The sequence below is a fragment of the Lacerta agilis genome, chromosome 1, assembly GCF_009819535.1.
Source record: "Lacerta agilis isolate rLacAgi1 chromosome 1, rLacAgi1.pri, whole genome shotgun sequence".
Lineage (NCBI taxonomy): Eukaryota > Metazoa > Chordata > Lepidosauria > Squamata > Lacertidae > Lacerta > Lacerta agilis.
The window spans coordinates 72,882,979-72,902,571 of NC_046312.1; positions in this window are offsets into that span (position 1 = coordinate 72,882,979).

Below are 19,593 nucleotides of genomic sequence, written 5' to 3' on the forward strand. Positions count from 1 at the left end.
TTTATTTTCCGACATAAAACACTGGGATGGCTCAGTTGGTAGAACATGAGACTCTTAATCTGCAGTAATTAAATTTAATCAAAAGTGGGGCACCAGTCATTGACCCAGAGTATATCACCCATGCCTTTAATATTAACATAAACATACTATTTCTAAGATATTTGTAGGAGCAGTGGTTTCACTCCTGCCATCCATCTTCTTACTAGCCTAGCATGGACTTCACAAAACTCTCCACTGCTTTTTTATAGCTAGTATACTAAGTCAGCAATCTAATTATGTTTATTCAGAAGTAAATCCCACTGAATTAAGTGGGTCTTACTCCCAGGTAGATGGGGCCAGGACTAGAGCCTAAATCCTGTAGTGTTGCCTCAGAAGTTCTTCGAATTTAGGGAAGTGGGGAGAGCATAACAAGATTTATTCTTGAGTGATTAATCCTGAACAACCAAACAAACACAAATGATCAGCATACCTTTGGGCAAGCCATGTAGGATGTAATTATTATTTTTTTAGAAAGAACCATCAGATCACAATTTAATGAACAGCTGGGGTCATATCAGGAGATACAATTCCCTTGGAATAATATATATGGAAAGACATGTAAGTTAATGGGAGAAGACGTGAATATGCAGATGATACAATGGAGCCTAAACTACAGAGTGATTTCATGACAAAATGATCCATGAACTAGAACCCTCTCAAATACCATCCTTTTAAAACTCCCGGTGTATTCCTATTAAGGCAGTATCTAGATCTCGGACAGCTGTTATAGAACTGGGGAAGAAAGTGCATTGGGCCTGTTTCAGGGAGATGAGTGAAGCCCCTGAGAGCCTTAAAACTGGAATAATATGACTACATGCAATTTGAATTAATTTCAGACTTAATTAGAGTTGGGTGTTGCAAGCTTAAGTGCAGAAATGAGTTGCCCATAACATGTGCAGATAAGTGAGGGCATTGTTACATTCAGGGTGTGTGTTGCAATACTTCCAGAAGTACCTAGTGGCTTCTTGGAGATTACAAGAAAGGTGATCAAATGACATGCACCCAAAGAGCACAATGTACTATTTTTACAAGCAGACTGACTCCATTGTCCCAAGGAATCTTAGGAATTGTAGATCTGTGAGATGAGGGGAGGGATCTTTAGCAAATGTGGGAGTGTCTCCATAGAAACTGCTTAGCTCCCAGCATTACTGTTGTTTTTTTTAGCAGTCATGGCTCTTGAACTAGTTTAAAATGTGTTTAATTTTGCAGCTTATACATCCATTCCTTCCTATACCCTATGATAAACTTGTCCTGTTCATGTTTCACCAGAAGGATGATGAAGTTCCCTTCTATATGCAAAGGCTAAGTGAAAACAGACTTTTTCACATACACTGCCTGTACCTACTTAGCAAGCTGGTTGCCTTTAGCATCTTGTCGACTAGTGAGAAGAGTTTCATCATATTCTACACTGAATTTAACAGGAAGAAGAAGCAAGCAGGGGGACTCTAAAATTAACTTCACAATTGTCAGTGGCGGAGGAAGCCTCTTCACTGCCCGGGGCAGCGGAGCGGAGGCACCCCCCTGGGGGCGGGGCGTCACGACGCACATCGGATGCACTGCGCATGCCCGGAATTTCCGGGCATGCGTAGTGCATCCGGGCCAGCGCTGTTGCTCCTGCAGTGAGCCAGCGAGTGGGGCTGCCCCGTCCGTCCATAAAGAAGCACGGACAGGGTGCCAGGCGGTGGGGGAGTGGCGGGAGGGACCGGGGAATGTTACCCCCCTCCCCTGGAACATGGGGCGGCCCTCCCCCTATGTCCCGCCCTTCCTATGTCACTGACTATTCTTGTATCTTTACTAACTGGGTAAAAGAAGAAATTTCAGCAACTGCTGCTTTTTGCAACCTTGCATGACAACAAGCTGCACCCACCAAAACTGCCCAACTATTCTGAACCCAGTCGTGGTTCTTGCACCTGGTCACTCTAAATGAGATTGAGGTGCCTTCCTTGTGTCATTAGAAAAGGGTCTTAACTAGAGGATGCTTCCAGAGAAGAGCATATTCTGAAATTGGTGCAAGTTTTCTCATGCTTGGCATAAAAACAACAACACACCAACCAACCCATATCATCTCCCATTTAACTTGGATTTCCCCTTCCTGCAAAAACAACAACAACCACCAAGAAGTAAAAATAACCCATTACACATCCAGGGTCACTGCCAACATGGAAGCTCATTAGCACATTTTTGCAGTGGGTGGTTTGACAGGTGTGTGGGGATATTTTGGTGGGTGGCCTCTATTACCACACCCCTACTTCCGTTTGCTCCTCACATCACATGAGCACAACCTTGCCATTTTGCTTCTGGGAACCCCAGTGATGCAGTGTGCCAATGTTAACTAATTGCGGCATACTGAAGGCATGTCCGAATTTCAGCAACACAGTTCCGAGGAATTATGATCTCAAGATCTCTCTGCACATTACATGTGGGGGATTCCCCCAGAGCCTATATTTCTAGTGGGATGCGGGTGGCGCTGTGGTCTAAACCACTGAGTTTCTTGGGCTTGCTCAGGTCGGTGGTTCGAATCCCTGTGATGGGGTGAGCTCCCATTGCTCTGTCCCAGCTCCTGCCAACCTAACAGTTTGAAGGCACATCAGTGCAAGTAGATAAATAGGTACAGCTGCGGCAGGAAGGTAAATGGCGTTTCCGTGCGCTCTGGTTTCCATCACGGTGTTCCATTGTGCCAAAAGTGGTTTAGTAATGCTGGCCACATGACCTGGAAAGCTGTCTGTGGACAAACACTGGCTCCCTTGGCCTGAAAGCAAGATGAACGCCACAATCCCACAGTTGGCTTTGATTGGACTTAACCGTCCAGGGGTCATTTACCTTTACCTTTATATTTCTAGTATATAAGTTGGGACTTTAAAAGACCTCTTTAATACAAGATTTCCATGTGCAGGATTTCCGTGTTAAAAACTGTGCAGTAGTATTTATTTATTTTTAAAAGCAATACCAAATGGAAATGCATGTGAGCCTCACTCACCCTAAAATCCTATCATGAGCGCATTGTAAAATATGATAACTAAGGTCTGATAACATTTGTTATTGCATAATTTGGATGGGATTTTTTAAAGGTGCACAAGCACAGGTACAAAAATACCTGTGTGCCTAGATGTGGATAGGACAGCGAAGGGCCTGCGGGTTCTGCAGGAATACATCTACCGTAATTGTAATTTATAATTAGGAGGAACTTCACTAGCCACCTTACAAAACACTCATTTGCTGATGCTGCTCAAAGAAGGTGGGTAAAATTCCCATATAGGCTATTTAGTGATTCTGTGGCTCAACAAAGATTTGAACTCAGAACTTTTATGATCAATACAAATGGTCTATCTGCATGACTTAGAATCAGGTGTAAATAGGACTGTGAGGAAGGAATTTGTTTTGCAACACAGTTCTGGTTACTTTTAAAATTTAGTTTCTGGCAACAAGTTTTGACAATAGAATTTTCAATCCGCTCTCTGGCATGGGCGTACCCAGGGTGGGGCAGGGGGGCAGCTGCCCCCCCTAGAAGCAGAGTCTGGGGAGGGGAGAGCGGGGAGGTAAGTGAGGCGGAGGAGGGGTTTGGTGCCTTCGCGCCTCCAGCGCCTCTCTGGAGGCGCTAGGACCCTGTTGCGCTCTGAGGGCTGAGCACGCAAGCCAGGGAGGGGAGGACCGTAGCCTAATTCTAAAGCGGCTCTCCCTTGCTGTAATCGGCTCCTGAAACTGGGGGGGGGGGGGAACCATGGCTTGCCCCCCCCCAGTTTTCATCCTGGGTACGCCCCTGCTCTCTGGTACAGTATATCAACATTACACAGGTGATGGCAGCTTGGATGCTGTCAAATGGGTAGACTATGAGTAGTATCTGGCGTGCTCTGTTCCATGGGGTCATGAAGAGTCGGACACGACTGAACGACAACAACAAATGAGTAGTGTCAATATCATGTAGATGCTGTCATGTCACATCATTGCAAAAGTGTGTCATTTATTTTGCCATAGTAGAGCTTAGACGTTTCAGTCAATCATTGGAGTCATGTCATTACTGCATTGTAAAAACAGCTACAGCTCAGCTGCAAGACATCCCCTGCAATGGAAATACCGGTACAACTATTTAATGCTTCCTTTGAAAACGATCTCCAAACAATGAAAATATTGCAGCCCTAATTCATAATATTTATCCATAACAGGATTCTGTAGTAAAACAACTGTTGAGTAACACATATTGAATTGGAGGAAGCATTTGATGGAAACGACTGCTTTAACTGGTCAGTTATTAAACAGGAACATTATATTTCATAGCAAATTATTCCAAAGCTTAATTGGAGATAGGGCTCAGTTCCACATATTACCTTGAATTCAGATTTTCAGCTCTTGAATGTATGGGCCAATATTAAGAAGTGAGAGTTTGTGCATGTTTGGACTAACAGACCACACACCTCTCTCACACACCTAGGCTTAAGGGAAAGAGCTTCTAGGCCAGAGGGCCTCAGTCCTGATATGTTTTGTTTTGAAGAACCATGGAATTGGAAGAAGAGAGATGCTGAAGAAAGATGACTGTCAAGACCCCTCCACCTTTTCTTTCTTTAGCTGAATTTGGGTTCTGCATTAAAACATTGGTGTAAACGTTCAACGGCATTAAATTGCCTAGTAGCATCAACTCAATTTTATGTGCTGCTTCTTAACCTCACCCTGAAAATCTATCATGAGATCTATGTTGTGCCTTCAGCTTGGTGCTTGCTGCTGCACATGTTGCTCAGCATTCCTACACGTGTCTCAGCTTGCTCTCTGTGCAATTAATGTGTCTGTATGGCTGTGCAGTCTGCTTAATGGGATCTTTTTTTCACAAGGGAACTATAAACAGGTGACAACATTTCAAGGAGCAGCTTTTCTGTTAGTAGAAATCAGCATAACTTCTTTAACGTACAAGCTGAAGAACTGATGGTTGGATGTTATTCTTTGCTTGCTGTTTTGCATTTCTCTCTCTCCACACTTGATTTGATAAAAAAAAAAAGTAAGAAAGATGAGAAGTGATTCTCTAGCACTTTTCCAAAAGCACAATTCGCTCACCTAAATTCATTGGCAGATGTGGTTTTGCTACAAAATGTTATTACCTGTATCTGGATTATCCACCTTCCTGACAGCTGCTTAACTTGCTGGAGGCAACAGCATGCAGCTGGAATCCTGCATGCTGGCCTAAGCTTTGTGACACACAACACTGATTCTATGCACTTGAAGTCCCTGGTGGGCTGCGTTGGAGGGAGTAACATATCTACAGACTTTGCTCAAACTTGCTACTGTCGCATAAACCAGCCCTGAATCTCTAGCACTCCGCTCTGCAGCTTGTTCTAGTCCCTCTTGGGTGCTCTCAGTATCTTCTTTTGTGCTATCCGTCTTGTACTATCAGTGCCTTTATCACAGGTAAAAACAAAATAAAATAAAATAATTCCTTCCAGTAGCACCTTAGAGACCAACTAAGTTTGTTCTTGGTATGAGCTTTCGTGTGCATGCACACTTCATATGTCACAGCCAACTCACTTGGACACACGCAACAGAAAAGAACTAGTCTCTGCTCTGGTGTTTATTTTGCTTTGCTTTAAATGAACAGACCACTTCTGCCAAACAGATGACAGCAGCCCCATCGAAAATGTGTAACACCCTGCGGGTGGTAATTCAGAAAGCCAAACTAATAATGTTTTCAAAGAACGGTTTAAAATGAATATCCAGTTATGTTAATACAAGCTGGCACCAATAGAAGCTCTCTCCGCACTCTGAATAGAAGGTGCAGGAGCTGCAGGATTCTAAATTAATTCTTGTACAGTGGTACCTCGGTTTTCGAGCATCTCGGAAGCCGAATGTTTCGGTTTTTGAACACCGAAAACCTGGAAGTAATTCCTTCCGTTTTTGAACGTGCCTCAGAAGTCGAACAGCTTCCACTGCATGTTTTTCCATTTTTCCAATTGAACTTGCAGCCAGCCCTTTGTGCCTCGGTTTTTGAAAGTTTTGGAAGTTGAACAGTCTTCCAGAATGGATTACGTTTGAGAACCGAGGTACCACTGTATTAATTTAAAAGGCTGTTAACAACTTGGGACCGGGATACCGTAAGAACTGCCTGATTCCTTATATCCATGTTCGATCATTGAGGTCCTCGGGGGGGGGGGTCATGATTAATGGTCCTGGTCCCCCCAAATGGCTTAGACACATAGCTTGTGCCAACAGGAGCTGTGAACTTAATAACATAGCCCGGTTCTGTTGTTCAGGCACTTGGTGAAGACTTAAAAAAAAAAAAAAAAACCAACCAACCAGGCATTTTAAACTAGCTTCTCTGATATTATGTTTAATGATTTTAACTCTGTTGTATCTGTTTTGTAACCTCAGTGAACACCACTTGGCAACTACAGTATCACACAGTATATAGATTGTGGACAACCTTTGGGGTGAGAGGGAATCACATAACAGGGCCAAAGGTAGAAGTGGATGGAGTAAATGACGGAACTCTTGCCTTTTCTATAGTAGACTTCATTCTACATGCCCACACACTCATCCAGGCAAGCAGGGGGCAGGGGTTATCACAGTTCCAAGGACATGAAAAGCATTCAAGTAGGATACAGAACAGAACTGGTGAGGTGGGGAGAGTGGCTTGGAGAGAGTCCCGGTAAAGAGGCCTGGGGAACCACTCTTGGTCCATGACCCAGAGGTTTCCCACCACCACTGCATTAAACATCACTTGGCTTCTATTAAAATTGATCCAGTCAACACATCAGGCATAGCATATCCAACCTGTTGGCACCAGTTGTGCATATTAGCATAGCCTTCCCATTTGCTCTGGTGAAATAAATCTTTCTGACAGCACAGGAAACTCTGAAGAAAGAGCTCATCATTATTCCTCAAACAATAGTCTTAATCTGAGTATCCGCTATGCAGATGGTCCCGCTCCCCTGCTTAATGGGCAGGTAAAATAGAGCCATCAAGAAGCATATGAATGTGAATGTGCTGCCATGGGCCAGAGGATCAGTATTATCATCCTCAGCAGACGGATGAACAGGAGAATGGTTTTTAACACAGAAGTCCGCTTTATCTGCTCACTTTGTTGGCTATTCCACAAGTAGCAGCAAATGCAGCATCCTAACTTTAATTGCAACTAGAATTAGGAAAGAGAGACATTGCTAAACTTGGCATCCCTATGTGTGTGTGTGTGTTGTTTTGCACCAAATAAAAGTGTAGCATTGATTCAGATAGACCAGGGGTCCCAAAACTTACCTGGCCTTGGGCTGGTTCCTCTGGCGCCGATCGCACGGTGGGCCAGAGGGTGGGGGAGCGTGCGCCCATATGCGCGCACGCTCACTTTTTCCAGGCCAGCACGGCACCGGAAATAGCTTTTGCGCATGCGCAAGCGTCATTTCCGGTGCACTTCTGGTGTGGCACAGCACTGGAAATAGCGTGTGCAAGTGCACACGGGCCTCCACAAACCCGGAAGTGCACCAGAAATGACGCTTTGCGCATGCGCAAAAGCTATTTCTTGTGCTGGGCCACACCAGAAATGACACTTGTGCATGCACACAAGCTATTTCCAGTGCCACACCAACCCAGAGATGGGCAGCTGCGTCACGCCACGCCGGTAAGGGTGGGTGGCGGGGGGCCGGATAATTGGCTTGCATGGGCCATATCCGGCCCGCAGGCCTTAGTTTAGGGACCCCTGAGATAGACCTTTAACAAACAGATTGTCCCAGGATCAAACTTGCTGAAATCATGAGTCTGGAAATGATTGTCTCTTTCCACACTTTGAAAAGGACTGTGTTACTTTTTGGCATCGCAGCTTAGAAAAACAAACAAAAAAAAGCACATGGTTTACTCATTATAATTAATGATGGCGCCAAAGTTCATAATTAGTTGGGCATACAAATTTGTCCAACTCATAATACTTGGCTGTATTATTGTTTAGAATATTTTTTCCCTATGCTAATAAGTTTTAACTGCTTGTGGTTGCATATTCTAAATGTTTTTTATGATTGTGTTGTTGCTTTCATCCAGTCAGCCATCTTCAGGAAAACATACCTTTTTAAAAGTGGAGTATAAATAATCATCAAAAGAATGAATGATAATTACAAATCATCTGGTGAGAAGTTCTTCTCAAAAGGTTAAAAGAGATTCTGCACATGTGCACTCAGTATTCAACAGAGTAGAGGTCCAAAGCCAGCTGCTTTGTAGTCACATGCCCAGAAATTATTTAATATTATTCCCTTAACGTTGTTGTACCTCTCATTAGGTTGCATCTAAGGTCACCTGCACAATCAATATTTCTTGTTTCCTCCTCTGACGCCTGTAAAACTTCCTGAGAGAGTCAGGAAAGGTCCTCCGAATGACCTAAAATTGGACAGAGAAATCTTCTGTGAGAGGGTGCAATGTGCAGGGGGTGCGTGCGTATGGAGAGGTGTGTGAATGATGTGAGTACCAGTGAGTAAAGGATTAAAGTTACCCACACTTTTATCCTAAAACACTTTGACAATTTTTTTAGCTACTTCGCAATCAGACCATATGTACACTGGAGTAGTTCCATTAGGGCTGCTTCTGCTCCCAAGTTTTTAACAGTTGCCAGACCTGCAGACATTAGCACATCTGTAGGCTGTGAGAACTAGGGACATAGGTGGCGATGTGGTCTAAACCACAGAGCCTAGGGCTTGCTGATCATGTTGGTGGTTTGAATCCCCACGACGGGGTGAGCTCCCGTTGCTCGGTCCCAGCTCCTGCCAACCTAGCAGTTCGAAAGCACGTCAAAGTGCAAGTAGATAAATAGGTACTGCTCTGGCGGGATGGTAAACAGCGTTTCCGTGAGTTGCTCTGGTTCGTCAGAAACAGCTTAGTCATGCTGGCCACAAGACCCAGAAGCAGCTGGCCAATAAAGCGAGATGAGTGCCGCAACCCAAGAGTCGTCCACGACTGGGCCTAATGGTCAGGGGTCCCTTTACCTTTACCTTTAGGCTGTGAGAAGTTGCCAGGGCTGATTTCAACAGATGAAGGTACTATGAAAGGCACTGGATGGAATTCAATGTAGTGCTAAGGAGATTGTTCCATCAGGCAAACATAAATGCTTCCACTGATGGAACAACCTCTCCTCTTCTCCGAGGGGGGGGGGAGGTCTCCCAACCTTCCAGAAAGCATTTTGGGGAGTGGGGTAGTCCTGTTTTACTGCCAAAGTCCTTCCACTGGCTTCCACTAGTATAAGAGGGTAGCTGAATCTGGTCCAAAGAGCAGGCCAGACCATGGTTTGCTTGTTTCTTTTTGGTCAGCTGGTGGTCCTCGATTCCACTAGTTCCCCATTGATGTTTTTCTTGTAAATATCTACTGAAACAAATACCGGTATCTGCTGGTTGCACCTTAATTCTGTTCCTGGCTGATCCCATAAGAACCTTGTTAATTCAGAACTCCCAAGAATACTCTGCAATGTATCTTCCTGACATATACAATTATCTTATAATTCCTGAGATTGCAACTGTGACAAAGCGCACACACACACACACACACACACACACACACACCTCTTTTGAAGACATCTGAAGGCAGCCCTGTATCAAGAAGTTTTTAATGTTTGATGCTTTATTATGTTTTATATATTCTGTAAGTTGCCCAGAGTGGCTAGGGAAATGCAACCGGATTGGGTGTGTGTGTGTGTGTGTGTTATAAATAAGAAAATTGTTGTTGTTGTTGTTGTTGTTGTTGTTGTTGTTGCTTGAGTGTAAATGTGCTAGTTTTCATTTTTATGCCCCATACTAGCCTGAAGCCATTCCAAATATTTAACAATTCTGCTTCAATACAATGTACAGTTTTGTTTACTGTACAAACACTGATATTTGAATATGTATATTCCCTCCCTCCCTCTCTCATACACACACACACACACACACACACAAGCTAGATTGCCACATTACCAGTCACAAAATAATACAGGACATTGAACACCAGTGTGGTGTACCAGTTAGTATGTAGGATTTGGATCAGGAAGACCTAGGTTCACATTCCTTACTCATCTATGAAGCTAACTGGGCTAGATGCTATCTCTCAGCCTAACCTACCTTGCACAGTTGTTGTAAGCCTTGCAATGTAAGGATAAAATGGGGCAAGGCATGTATGTTGTTGTTGTTGTTGTTGTTGTTGTTGTTTTGACCCATTGGAGAAAGGGCAGGACAAATAATAATCTGGCCATCTGGACAAATAATAATTTCAAGGTAACAAATGTCTGTCTGAAACAAAGAATTGCTGAAGGTAGCCTGTGCAGACCAGCCTTCCCCAACTTAATGTCCTCCAGGTGTTTTGGACTACCACTCCTGTCTGCCCCAGCTAGCATTGCCAATAGCCAGGGATGATGGGAGCTCTACTTCCTAACATCTGAAGGACACTAGGTTAGGACATGTGATGTAGACAATATTGGGCAAGATAGAACACTGTTCTAGCTCAGGGGTTGGCAACCTAAGGCCCATGGGCCACAAGCAGCCCAGGGGGGTCGTTTTACCGGCCCACAAGCCACCCCTGAACTGAGCCGCCCACTTGGCAAGTCCCCGCGAGCTGCGCTAAACCAACACAGCATGGCGTGGGGACTCTCTTCTGCGGCACCGGAAATCGCATCTGCGCAGATGCAGATGCCGGAAATCGCAGGCGCATGTGTGATCCGGTCCACGGAGGGATCTCCGCTGGAGTGAACCGGCCTAGGCGAGGTAAATCTTGCCAACCCCTGTTCTAGCTTGATGAAAAGCCCTGTGTCCCCTTCCACAGCTGCTGCTCAATGAAGGCTGCTGTTGATTGCAGCTCACAACTGCGCATCCAAGATACTGTATGTCACTGCAATATTCCTCTTGAACTAAAATCAGCACTAGGCATGGTTTCTTACTAGTGTGTTCTTTTATTCTGAGTTACAGATGTGTAGGACTGTAGTTTTAGAGGCATGGAGCAAATATTTAAGAAGAGTTACCAAAATAATGTGGGGCTCTGTTCAATTATTTTAAAGTTACTGTTGCCACATTTTCCTGCCTTAGGGGCTCTGTGTCTTTTAACAACTGATTTAAGAGACACCACTTGTTATCAGTTAGGAAAAGGTTGTGTTGAATTTCTGCCTGTCACACAATTGTTAAAGATTCATTGTCTTTTTTGGGGGGGGAGAAGAAGAAGAAGAAGAAGAAGAAGAAGAAGAAGAAGAAGAAGAAGAAGAAGAAGAGGAGGAGGAGGAGGAGGAAGAAGAATTTGGATTTGATATCCCGCTTTATCACTACCTGAAAGAGTCTCAAAGCAGCTAACATTGTCCTTTCCCTTCCTCCCCCACAACAAACACTCCGTGAGGTGAGTGGGGCTGAGAGACTTCAAAGAAGTGTGACTAGCCCAAGGTCACCCAGCAGCTGCATGTGGAGGAGTGGAGACGTAAACCTGGTTCCCCAGATTACAAGTGTACCGCTCTTAACCACTACACCACACTGGAGAGAAGAATATGACCCAGTGAAAAGTACTATGGATGTTAGCATTGTAGTGTTTGAATTGTAGTTATTTCCCACTTGCATAAACCAAAAATAACTACTCTGCTGATGTTCATGTGACTGACAACAAATGTGACCATGACATTCCTTCATCATGGGTGGCAGTAAATTAACAATTGCTATTTAATTGCTGCTTAAGTTAATCACTCATCAATCCACCCCTACAATACACATTCCACTTGCTCAGAGTGCAGCAAACAATTTAGCCTCTATCCTTTCTGTGGAGACAAACAACCAGAAGCAGTTTCCCATAAAACAACATCCAGATTCAAGAGAAGGCTTTTCCTCAGGACTGGAAGAGGATGAAAGGGTTAAATACTCCCACCATGCCTGCTATGATCCAATCCGTCTATCAGCACCCCCAACTGCTGCTATTTCATTCTTTTAAAACCTACATATTAAATGAGATACAAACTCGTTATTTAAATATGTCAATGTTTAAATGCTGTTTTAGTCGCATGTTACAATTTGGCTGGCCCTCAGTCAAATTCCAAAGGTACTGTTGTCTTCAGATGGGCTGTGTCTTCCCTAATTCAAATTGGACTCAGGCTCTTACAAGACTGTCCACTGTTGAAGATCATTTAGCTGCTGGAGGCAAGCCAGTTACTGGTAATTCTCATTTTGCTATGCCTCCTTCAACACTGGTGTATATCTTATATATAATAAAAATGTAAGAGTGTCATCATGCAATCTGTGTTGGAGGATTTGTTGCACCTGATCACAATCCTCAATTTGCATGAGGTCAGGGCAGGGTAAGGGAACCAAAGGCAGTGGCTGTGACATGGGAGAGAGAAGGGAGGGTCACTGAGAGGAAGAAAGTACGGTAGTGAGTTGTTGTTTTTTTAATGGAAGGTACTTTACACTGTGTTAAGTGTTGTCTTCAACACAATGCTCCAGATTCAGTGTAGTAGTAATGTAGTAGCAATTTTATCAAAAAGTAACCATATATGTACAACATCCATCACCAGAAGTATTACCTGATTATGGTTGGTTTCCCCCCCAGTCTGCATGGGTCTATATGCTAGAAAAACAGCATCAGGCTTTCACAAAGTTCAGAGAATTTTGTGATAGGGTGCAATTTGTTCATGATGTGAAAATTTAGTGTCTTTTCACTGATGAGAAGCAGGTTTTTGTTTCACAGGAATTTCAGCATTTCCTAGGTGAACAAGTGATAAAGCACAAGGTCCAGGAGTCTTCATGGAACAATGATGTATGTGTGAAGGTAAGCGTGGAGTTGCAAAAGGGCATGAAAGCACAACTGTTAAGTGCAGGTTTGCCAAAAGAGCTTTGGGCTGATTCGCTGAATGTTTTTTTTTTTATTCTTGGAATAGAAGGATCTCCACAGATATGAAACGTACACCCTATGAGAAGCTGTTTCAGAGAAAACCTTATGTCAAACACCTTGGGGTTTGGGGGTCTGACATGTGGGTGGAGACACCACAAAGCACACGAGGTGCATGAGGCATTTTTATGGGTTATGAGAAAGGTCAGTACAGAGTACTATTCTCTGATACTAACACAGTAATTCTTACTAGGGAAGTAGAACGCACTGCTAGACATGAGAGAGAGATTCTTCACAGTTATCCCATTAATGCCACTTCAGTTGTAGATTTTGGCATTGAAAGTGACAGGGAAGGTACTAGTGAAAGCACCACTGAGAGTTCTGATACAGGTGACACAGTTATTGAAATGGGTGCACAAGCTATGTTCAGACCATCACTTGAGGCTGAACTGGAATTGCAGGAGCCACTGTTCACTGTAGGTCGTTGTTCTCCCAAAGAGGAACCAGCCAGTAAGGAAGACCTGCACCTGATACACAGATCTGAGAGAGTCACAAAGGGAATACCACCCAAAAGGTATTCTCAGGAGTTTGCTAACAGAGCTGTTGTGAATATAGCTGTGGCTTGCATCTCAAACCAGGTTTCAGAACCTGAGGTCTTGAAGGAGGTACAGGGTTTGTCCACAAGGGACACAAAACCAAACTCTAGTCCCATGGAAGAAAAGTAACCAGAGGTATGAACTGGTCAATCCAGTTGCAGCTAGTTCCAAATGTGGAACTGGTACAACAGGGGTATACTATGTGTATGACAACTGTTTGTTTGTGTCACTTAATGCTGCCCTCACTTACACAGCATCGGTTACCTAAAATGGGGGAGGTTGTTAGGATTTTGCGTAGCCTCTGCTGCATCATCTTGGCTCTTCCGCCTGAGAGTGTTATTGTAAGTTACTTTCACTTCTGCTGTGTGCATTGCTTGTTCTGCCAGAGCTTGGAGAACACAGACATGGATTGTGGATTCTCTGTATAGACTGTAAATAAAATGTAGTTTAGATCTACGGATGTGTCTCTCTTCTAGCTGCGTGATGCTAGAAGACTTGTGTGCACTTTTCATAAGAGAAGTGTCGCAGATAGGCACTCTGGAGTGAAGGGGACATGCCATTCCAGAGGGGGCCTCCTGGGAGATGCTCAGGGGTCTTGGAGTTCACTGTCTCCGAGAGAGCATCATTCCAACACCCTCGGCCAGTAAAGCGAGATGAGCGCCGCAACCCCAGAGTCGTCTGCGACTGGACCTAATGGTCAGGGGTCCCTTTACCTTCAGTAACATGGACGTCCCACCTACAGTGCATATCTTATGTTCCTCTATAACGGGGGTCGGCAACCCGCGGCTCCGGAGCCGCATGTGGCTCTTTAATGCCTTTGCCGCGGCTCCGGGGCGGGGAAATGGTGGGGGCACTGCGCCCGTGGCCCGCCTGCGCCCGTCCACTTCTCCAGCTGGCCGGCGCCCGCCCTCCAGAGGCTGAGGGGCTGCTGGTGTGCTGCTCTGCTCATGCGTCTGCCAGCGCAGAAGTGGACGGGCTGCTGCCAGAGCGCTCCGCTTTTCCGTGGGGGGGGGGAGGAAAGAGCAGCCTGAGCTGCTCTTTCTCCTCCGAAGCTGCTGTCAGAGCGCTCCGCTTTTCCGTGGGGGGGGGGAGGAAAGAGGGCTGCTCTTCCTCCTCTGAAGCTGCAGCCAGAGCGCTCCAGTTTTCCGTGGGGGGGGAGGAAAGAGGGCTGCTCTTCCTCCTCTGAAGCTGCAGCCAGAGCGCTCCACTTTTCCGGGGGGGGGAGGAAAGAGGGCTGCTCTTCCTCCTCTGAAGCTGCAGCCAGAGCGCTCCACTTTTCCATGGGGGGGGAGGAAAGAGGGCTGCTCTTCCTCCTCTGAAGCTGCTGCCAGAGCGCTCCGCTTTTCCGTAGGGGGGGGGAGAGCAAAGAGCAGAACGCGACGTCGGCAAGGGGCAGAGGGCTGCCCCAACCCCAACACACACACGCAGGCAGAGCCCTTGAGCTTCTCTTCAACACCCCTTTACTGGCCCACACACACACACACAAAAACACCCTCTGGCTTGATTCAACACACACACACACACACACACACACACAGCCCTTGACTTGATTGAACATACACACACAGCACAGCTCTTGAGTTTATTCAACACCCCCGCCCCTTTGATTCAACACCCCTGTACACACATGCACACCTTGACTTGATTCAACACACATACACACCCCCTGAGTTTATTCAACACCCCCTTTATTTGATTCAAAACAAACACACACACACCCCTACAAACACACACATGCACACCTTGACTTGATTCAACACCCAGGAGAGCAAGCCCAAGCTTGCTCTGAATATGAGAGGGTTTTGTATGTGGGGCATCAAAAGCAGCAAAGCATACATGCATTTGGGACCATATGGGGTGCATCTCTCCCCCCTCATTAGAGAATAATAACTGGGACTAGCCATCAAAAGTCACAGATCAGACATGCTCATATTTTTCATTGATATAACAGCTAAAGGCCAGAGATGTTGCTGGTGTTAAAGGTGATCTGTAAAACCCAGTGACACAGAATCCTCACAGAAAGTAAGAAGCTGGAAGTAGGTTCTTCATTGTGGCTTTTCTGAGGCACGTAGCGCTAGTCACCATGATGTCAGTGATTGGGAGCAACTGAGCTTCCTAAATCCTGACTCTAGCACTGTGTTCTGTTTGAGAAAATAAATCAGAAATTGTTTCATGACTTGTTTTCACAATTTAAAATAAATAAATAAACAAATTCAAATTTCATTCTTCATATAATCCTGTATATATAGCATTAAGATAAGAAACAATATGTGCAGTGTTATATTTGTTTTAAATGTCGCAATGGTTTTGCGGCTCCCAGTTGTTGTTTTTTTCCTTCGGAAACGGGTCCAAGTGGCTCTTTTTGTCTTAAAGGTTGCAGACCCCTGCTCTATAACATTTGGACAATATTTCATGCAGCTGATGACTTGCACCATTCGTAAATGCTGCTCAGCCCATTGTAAGCCACTCAAAGAAGATCCAACTTGCAGTCCATGCATCTTTATCATGGATTGCCACCAATCCCTTCTTGGTTTGCTGTTCTCACTTCCAGTGCCTTCCCAGAAATTACTTGATGACAGTTCAGTTGTCACCTTCAATGTTCTCTGGTTCCTATGGCTATGGTAACCTTGACCAACATTTCAGATGAAAATAAGGACATGCTAGTAGCATTCCTGTTTCTTATATGAAGTGTTTCATGCAACAGTGTTTGTGTCATCAAAGGAACCTCACGCTGCATTAATATCATTTCATACAGAGCAGTTATGGAGCCCACTGTTCTCTCCTTGCCTCTCCCTGTATTTTTACAAACACACCCCACTCTTCTTATTCCACATTCATGATGATACTGTTTGAACCTGCAAACGTTTTGGGATGTTCATACTGCTTCATTTCCAACAGTGCATAGTGTATAATTTCCTGCTGAAGCTCTGCAACTTTTCATACCACAAATGTTCTGGGTTTTGTTTTGTTGTGACACTTTTGTTGTACATCAGCAGTGATGTGGTAGCCTGGTGAAAACGTTGCACAACAACAGAAAGAGTAAAGTAAGTCTACTGCTGATGCACTATGTGTCAATAACATGTTGCAGAATACACCTGGAATAAAACACCAGTCTGAAGGTACCATATTCAGACTGGTGTTTTATTACCATATTCCTCACTTCTTGTTTCCCCTTCAGACTCCTCTCTCAGTCTTATTTCTTGACCTTTGGGAAGCCTTGAGAGAAGTTACTTAGAGGCTGAATTCATCTTCAGCAATAGCAGCTTGCACGCATGAAGCTGCCATCATAGATCAAAAACTATCAGCAGAGCCTTCATTTCATCTGATGTTACCTCAGGCGGGAAACATGAAAACGACACCTGTTACATTTTTGCCTGGTGTGAAGCTTTTAATGCACAGAGTCTCTGCCAGGAAAAAAGGTGGCAATCTTAGGCTTGACTGACCCAGATGTTTTTAATCCTGAGAAATCAGATACCAAGCACACCTAGCTCACAAGGCTGCATCAAAGATGATTCACAGGTGTATCTGACAGCTAACTTTGTGAAGATTGCTGGGAACAGTGTCAGGGAACAATAAAAAAAGGAAGTTGGGGTTATTATTGTTTGACTCATATTTTTGAGCCCTTAGGGCACAATTTGCTCTCATTTTTAGTCTTTACATCAAACAGGGCTAGAAACTTTATATTTTGGTGAAACCTGCATATCTCAGTCTTGTGACTGAAGCAAATGACTGACTTTTCAGATTTAAGATCTATCAATTTGTGGTAACCAACACCAACGGTTTCTAGTCTGCTATCTGGGTTTCCTTTGAATGGCTTATCCTTATCTGGATGATTGGTGCATTGAACTGAAGTTATCAATAATATGATGCCTCTGCAAGTCCTCAGTAGCATGAAATATGGCCCACATATTAAACAGGAGCAGAATAAGATAGGCACTGTGCACAGGACAGGGGGATCCATCTGCTTAAAAAAATGTATAGGACAGTACACCTAGTGTTGAAGGAGTCCTAGCTAAATATGAACAATATGATTTGGCTTGCCTGCAGAAGCTAAACATCTCCAAGAGACTGCTCAGTTTCTTTCGAAAAGGAGTTCTGTAGGACTAAATACATTTTAAGAACCTATCAGTGCACATGTCCAATCAGAAGAAGTGATGAGGAAGAAATTAGATTCAGTTCACACCTCGAGGATGTGACTGTAGGAGTACAACCTAAATATTGCTGTACCAAATCAGACAAAAGATATCTAGTCCAGCATTTTGTCTCCAAATGAGCTACTCATTCTGCGCATCAGCTACTAACGCCTGCAGTTCAGTAGAAGGATCATGAGCAGAGTCCAGTAAAAAAAAGTTGACAACCTGAATGCTCTATGGAAAATAATTCTCAGTCCATTTCCCAGTAGAGGTTTACAATAAATTGCCTTTTGTTTCAGGATTATTCTGTTCATTTTCATTGCTGAAAACTGTTTGTTTCATGGTTCATTCATTTGCATTTGCATTATGTTTTACTCATTTACCTTTGTTTCATTTCAGTACTTGCATTCATTTTTGGTCTCTCCTCTCTGCTGGTGTCTGTGGTGGCAGCACAGCAGACATCTGCAGGCAGCATTGGGGGAACCTCTGTTTTATCCAGCATCCACTCTTTGCCCCTGCAAAATGCCCTGGGGTTACACTTTGTCTAGGGATTCTGGGGAATAGGAAATGGCAGCTACCAAGAATGGTCCCAGAGCCGGCCAACGCATGAGTCAAGGTAAGGTGACCACCTCAGGTGGCAGCAGACACCAATGTCGATCTTCCACCCCCACTACTTATTCCTGATGTTCCTCCCTTGTTCTTGCAGGGAGGGGGTGCCATTTTCGAGTTTTTAATGTTTTATGTCATACTGTGTTTTAATTTGATGGAAGCTGCCCAGAGTGGTTGGGGCAACCCAGTCAGATGGGTGGCATATAAATAACTTGTTGTTGTTGTTTTGGGGTTTTTCTTTACATAATGCTGAGAAATGCTTGCAGCCATGGGCAATGGATAGATGGGTAGTTTCAGCTGATGGAATAGAAGTTTCTTTTGAATGATCACAGAGAGGAGGGCAGGTGTGCCCATGAGCAGGAGGTTCAATTGGGGTGAGCATGCAGAAACAGGATCATCACAAGAGATGGCATTGTATGCCTGAAACAGCCCTTAGCATTTGTTAATTAAGCTCAGAAAGGGATATGTAGGTAGGTGTTTTGCTGATTCACTAGCAACACTGATAGCAAAAGAGCTGGGAGTAGTCCGAATATCGAAAGGCAAAGTGTGTAAGAGCTGGGTTTCATAAAAGCTACATCCTGTGAGTTTTTGCAAGGTGATTGGCACAGTTGACACATAGCGCTCTACTCATTTACAGAATGTGGGATACCTGCCAAGAGAAGGCATGTCTGCAGCAGAGATAGGTAAAAGATAGAGCAGGGCGATGGACCACCTACTACCTGCTGTTGGATGAAGTGGACCTTTGTACTTCTTGTCTTTTACCAATTCAGACCCTTGGCCCATATACCTCAATGTTGTCTACTGGAGGAAGTTCTCCAGAGTCTTGGGCAAGAATTCTTTTCCTGGCACCACTTGAGAGCTTTTAATGCAGAAAATGTAATCTATTTTTTAAAAAATAAAATTTTATTGAATTTTCAACAATATTACACCTACATAAAAACTAACACTACATAATATAACAAAAATTGACAAAAATACAAAAAATAACAATAACCACAAAACAACTATTATAACTATAATCATTCATTTCTTAACATTGTTAACTGACTTCCTCACGTCCTCTTCTTCTGTGTTCATTGTATAACATTGTTAGTAAATTCTTAACATTGTAAATCATTAATAACACCTTATCTTATTCACAATCTAATTTCCTTATCAATCCTCTATCTTTCTTAATCTTATCTATTTTCTATGACTGTAGCCTAACATATCTTCTAATTCAATTCTCAAATATTAATCTTAGCATAAATTTTCAAACAATCTTTAAATTTCTTCTGATCTTTCTGTACCGCTTCGTCCCTCTGGTCTCGGAGTTTCCTGGTCAGTCCTGCGAGCTCCATATATTCGATCATTTTCATTTGCCAGCAGAAAATGTAATCTAACATTGAGCTATGGGCCTTCTTGTGTTTTTAAGCAGAAGTGCATACTTGGTATCATTAGCATAG